Source organism: Gymnodraco acuticeps, unplaced genomic scaffold, assembly GCF_902827175.1.
Source record: "Gymnodraco acuticeps unplaced genomic scaffold, fGymAcu1.1, whole genome shotgun sequence".
Lineage (NCBI taxonomy): Eukaryota > Metazoa > Chordata > Actinopteri > Perciformes > Bathydraconidae > Gymnodraco > Gymnodraco acuticeps.
In genome coordinates this window covers 28470-34469 of record NW_022990230.1, presented here as the reverse complement: position 1 = coordinate 34469, position 6000 = coordinate 28470, and positions in this window count along the sequence as shown.

Genomic DNA, 6000 nt, shown 5'->3' with positions numbered 1-6000 from the left:
CAATTTTCCTTTTAGATTTCGTTCTAATACATCCTAACCGGACATTTAAGACATACCAAGTCTACAGATAAACAGTTAGTAACAGAGTCTAAAATGCGAGTATATACATAGATGGGGGGGGGGGGGGGGGGGGGGGGGGGGGGAGCTGTCCATTGAACGACAGGCATCTTGTTAAAGTGATCCTATCTTAGCCAGCGCCATACAGATAGATGATATCTATATGGCGCTGATCTTAGCTATCTCTTAGCGGAGGAAAACAATTGTGACATCACTTACGCGACTCTGGGATTTGTAGTCTTTCTAGTTGCGTATTTTTCATAGTCTTATATTTCAACAGTTTTACGACAAACTGTGACTTTTTTGACATGGAAATTATTTTTTAAGATTGACAAACATCATGTGTAATTCATGGCACAATTTAAACGGGATCGAAAGATAAGTTTTCTCTCTCCATTGACTTCAATACATTATTTTTCCGAAATAAGGTCCCATGGACTAGAAGTAGATGGGCGTGACTTCGCCACTCTATACCGTGTCCGTTTCTCCATCGCGAGGATGCTGGCTTGGTAGTCGCATACTTCCAAGTCACTTCCTTTAGAAACGAAGCAAGTATGCTTCCAAGCCACGGCTTCGGAAAACGAAAAAGAATGGATCAGGCTAACAAGTGTGCCACTCTCTCTATCGGTTTCAACATAGACTGTACCGAAAATAAATACCTCACGATGTCTATCTAATTATGAACTTGCTTTACTTTCACGGAACACATTTTTGGTGATAACAAACAAATGTAACAAAGTAACATATTTACCATCACATGTTCTACGCCACTACATACTTACATTTAAATGTGTGCTGCGTCGGTTCAGCCCATAGACTGTATATATAAAGGTTCAGCCATTCTCCGCAAGGGTTTTTGAAATTGGTCCGTGCGCAAAGCATTGTGGGGATTTTAAGGACGCGAAGTCTACCTATGTGCAGCCTCGAAATTTCCCCCAAACCAAGGACGCGGCCTCGGTGGAATTCCAAGTATGCTGGAGATTGGAACAGTCCTTCGGCGGCACTCGATGACGTAGCATCCTTGAAATATTGGCTTGGAAGCCAGTATCCTCGAGATTGAGAAATGGCCCGTAAATCCCCCCCCATGACATGGCATCACATGATTTAAGAAACCTCAGCTCTCAAGACACTCCTTTTGCTCAACCAGGAAGTACCTCCCCCAAGAACCACAATAACAAAAAGACAACCTCAACTGCCTGTGTAACTCTGCAGTGCTAAACCATGTGATCTTCATCCAGAAATGTAAGGTTACAAATATATTACCTCATTCTAAATCAAATAAACTGATAATTGTTTTGGTGTTGTTTTTGAAAATGAGCCTGTAAGTAAATACACACTCAACTGCAATGCAAGTAAAATAATGCACATATTACAGTTATAACACCGGACATGCAGATCATCTGTGGATAAAACCAGCATTTAGCGCATACTGTAGGTTGCTCGGAAATGTAGCACTTTCAGTTTAACCACTCTATCAGTTGTATTTAGGGTTTATACTTCAATTGTTTCAGTATTTAAGATGTTATAACATGTTCAGCAGCAACCCCTACAAGTTAAATTATGTATTTTGTATTTTACATATGTCAAGGTTCCCTTCATAATAGCAGAATTCATTATGTCACACGTACTGTACTACTGTCACATGAGGATCTTAACATTACAACTATTAAAAGATATTCTGTGTAAAGCATAGACTGTGTATAAAGGTGTAAAGCCTGTTCTGGTGAGTAATAGGTGTTTCATTAAAAATTCGCTATAGTCTACTAAATATGTCCAAAGAAGCAGATTTATACATTTTATCACAGTGTGTGAAGCAGGTAGGACCCAAATGCAGAATAAAGTGACAATTCCTTTATTTCAAGGCTAGGTGATAACGACAAAACAGAACACTCACCGACGAACAAGTCATGACAAAAGACGAACCGACAAAGACAGACAGAAAAACCAGAACTTAAATACACACAAGACTAATCACAGAAACAAGACACAGGTGAGGAGGGAGGAGAAAACACAGGGACACCAGGTGAACACAATCGGGTAAATTAGACACACCAGGGAAACTAACGACCGGGAACCACAGACAGACTTAAACAAGACACAACGCAGACAGAAACAGGCAAGACAGGAAGTGAAGACCTTTCAACATAAAACAAGACAAAACCCCATAAAGACAGATCGTGACAGTACCCCCCCCCCCCCTCAAGGGACGGATCCCAGATGTCCCAAAAAAACCCCACAAAAGTCCAAAACCTCAAGCAGGATGGGTGGAGGGGGTCCGGAGGAGGGACGTATCACTAGGCCACCAGGGTGGGTGGAGGGGGTCAGGAGGACGGGACTGAGCTGACCGCCCAGAGGCACAGCAGAGGACCAGGAAGGGATCTCGGGCGGACGGCCCGGGGGCAAAGCAGAGTTCAAAAAGGGGGATTCGGGCGGACGGCCCGGGGATAAGGCAGAGTCTAAGGTGGGGGACTCGGGCGGCCGAGCATGAGGGTGAAGGCAGCGGCAGGAAGAGTCAGGGGGCCGGGCTCGAGGACGAGGGCAGCGACAGGAAGAGTCAGGGGGCCGGGATCGCGGGCGAAGACCACGGCTCACAGAGGGCCGGGCTCGAGGGCGAAGACCGCGGCTCTCAGGGGGCCGGGCTCGAGGGCGAAGACCAGAGAGCTCCGGAGGCCGGGCAGGAACCAGAGCTGGTGGGACAGGCCTCGGCAGGATCCCCCACGGAAGAGGACCAGGACACGGGATTGGCAGGACCCCCGGCGAGACAGAGGATGGCGGGGCCTCCAACGGAACAGGACAAGGGGTTGGTAGGACCCCCGGAAGGAGAGTAGACCTCCATAAGCCTGACGAGTTCCGGAATACGACTCCTGGACAGGAGCAGGAACTGGGGCAGAAGCACGGGTTGACTTCAGGCGGAACCCACCAAGGCGTATGGTGCCAGGTTGGGAATTGGGAGACAGGGAGCTAGCATGCCGGGAATCACATGCTTGAAGGAAGTCCAAAATCCATTCAGGTAAAAACTCAAAACATGGTTTCTCTGCTGCCAACCGGAGCGCCTCTACCAGAACGGCCCTCTTCTGCCGAACACTGGACGCTCCCTTCCACCAATCGAAGCAGCAAGCCAGATAGAAGGTTAAATGCTGTAATTCAACCTCCCATGGATCATCTGCTGGGTCCATTTTGTGGTCGGTTCGTTCTGTCACGGTGTGTGAAGCAGGTAGGACCCAAATGCAGAATAAAGTGACAATTCCTTTATTTCAAGGCTAGGTGATAACAACGACAAAACAGAACACTCACCGACGAACAAGTCATGACAAAAGACGAACCGACAAAGACAGACAGAAAAACCAGAACTTAAATACACACAAGACTAATCACAGAAACAAGACACAGGTGAGGAGGGAGGAGAAAACACAGGGACACCAGGTGAACACAATCGGGTAAATTAGACACACCAGGGAAACTAACGACCGGGAACCACAGACAGATTTAAACAAGACACAACGCAGACAGAAACAGGCAAGACAGGAAGTGAAGACCTTTCAACATAAAACATGAAACAAGACAAGACAAAACACCATAAAGACAGATCGTGACACATTTGATCTGTTAAGTCTGTTACAAATATGTTTTTCAGTTCTTGCTAATGTTGAATATAAGCACTGACAAACTGCTCAGAAGCCAACAATCAAAATCAATGCATAGTGTTGCTAAAGTTGTTGTTACACTTTGTTGCAAAATGAAGGAGAAACAGAACTTTTACGTAAAAAAGAGCAACTGCATTGTTCCATGTACATCCACTTAAGCAAAATAAATGTGTACTGTATAGAGTGATTGGTCAAATGATGTGTTTCTCTCTTTACTGTCTTTCTGCTTATTTGTAAAGTATTTACTTATTTTTCTCTCTCAATCACAGCACCTTGTAAAAGACTGATGACATGATGTATCCTAGTAACAAGTTGTGTTTGTTTTTCCTAACTGGACAGAAAAGTAACTCTGTTCATCCCGGGTCTAACAACCAATGGCACAAGTTTGTGGTCCCATAGGAGCAAAGGGCCAACCCTTTTGAAGCATCTTGCTTGTACTGGAGTCGGCAGGCCAGACGGATAATGATTAAAGAGAATGACCTGGAGACATCTTGTCAACACACCATCCAGTGTCGGAGTGAAAGGTTTCTCTATTTCTAACAAGACAGTGTCTCTCCCATAGTAGTTCAGAACTCACATTCAATCTCCCTTAATAATTAAGCCCCAAAGCCCCCCTTGGCGGGGGCTTCATTTTTTTTTCACAATACTGTGTCTCAGGGGATCTTAATATTTAAGAACCTATTAATGTGTTATACCAGATTAACGGGAATAATCTCAGCTAACTGACGATACAAACCATTTTTACCAAAACAAAGAAGCATCTAAATGACCCCTGAGCGAAAAATGATAACGCACTTTGGCACAGAACTCAAGATAAAAGATACCCTTATTACTTATCGTAGCTGCACATACAAGATATCCGATTAAAGCTGAGGTTCCACAGATTATTTAGGTATATATATCATCACTGAGTGATCCGAACTCGCGACAGGGGAAGCAAACACAGACATCACAACACGTACCTTTACGTAGCTTTTACGGGAGATCGTCTCACCGTAGCTGTCAATCTGATCAAAAGACTTGTTCAATGGCATTAAAACGAGAAAAAACGCGGCTGAATCGGTTAATCCATAGGTTGATAATTTTTGTTTGTTGGACGGACACAATAATTTACATTTTTTTACTGTGTTCAATCTGAATTTACTTTAAAATAAAAACATCTATATTGATTCTGACACTTCTACATCCAACTCACAGGTGTAACCTTGCTTTGAGAAAAAAGATTATTAATTTAACCCTTTTAGAAGGGAAGATATGTTCATTTGTTGTTGTTTCCTCTCTGATAATGTTGTACAGGGCAACATAAATAGAGGACTTGACTGCCCGAAAAAGCACAGTGAGTGTTTGCCAGCCGCTTTGGGTGGCCGTACTTTTTATGCAGGGCACTTCCTTTAAGCTTCTAATGACGTGTGACCCTTGCGTGAAGAGATCCTTAGAGACTAGGTCAGGCTTTTTGGAGTCAGGGAGTTCCTAGTGCACCGAGCATATCACGCCCGGAGACCAGGCAATCTACTTGTGTAAGTACAAACCGCACAAACCCTATAAACTCATTTTTAAGACATAACTAAAACTTGTTTTTTTGTCAAATTAATAAAATGTGGTGGTTTGACGTATCAGATAATTTATGATGATTCTAATCTGTAACCCTATATTTTCCAATGCTGATGTATCAAGCTCTAATACAGACTTGATATTAAAAATAAAATAAATGCTTTACAGTAGGCCTACATGTAATTATTTTTTACATATTGTTATTGAGTAATCATGGAAAAAAATTCATGATTTTTTAAGATCAAGTTTTAAATGTAAACCCTAGCTGCCTCTTGCACAATGCTACCTCAAGATTAGTAAAGCTGACTTGAAGTTAAGGTAAACATGTAGAGGAAATGTCCAGTTTGTTTTAACATGGGTCTCTTCCTCATCATTTCAGAAATTCTAACAATGGGTCATGCTAACTTGTCATTGCCATTATGGAACTCGAAATTAGCTATTTAAGCTAGGTGTTTGGTGCTCTACTTGCCAACTTGCAAGCTAACCAAACTAGCTGCATCTGCAAACACCAGTGTCTCTGGCTGGTTGCATTTAAATCTACAGCTTTAAGGTAGGCTATATAGACATGATATGAAGGTATAATTGCAGGCTATATAATTTACCCTTTTTGCTTTTATCATCTCTAGGCGACTAAGCCTGGCCTATGCCACATGTAAACCAGATTGGGCAGGTGTAATCATTCAAGAAACGACTTCATTGTTCAGTGTTATATTTTTTAGAGAAACTCCAAAGTTCCTGTTTAAACTTC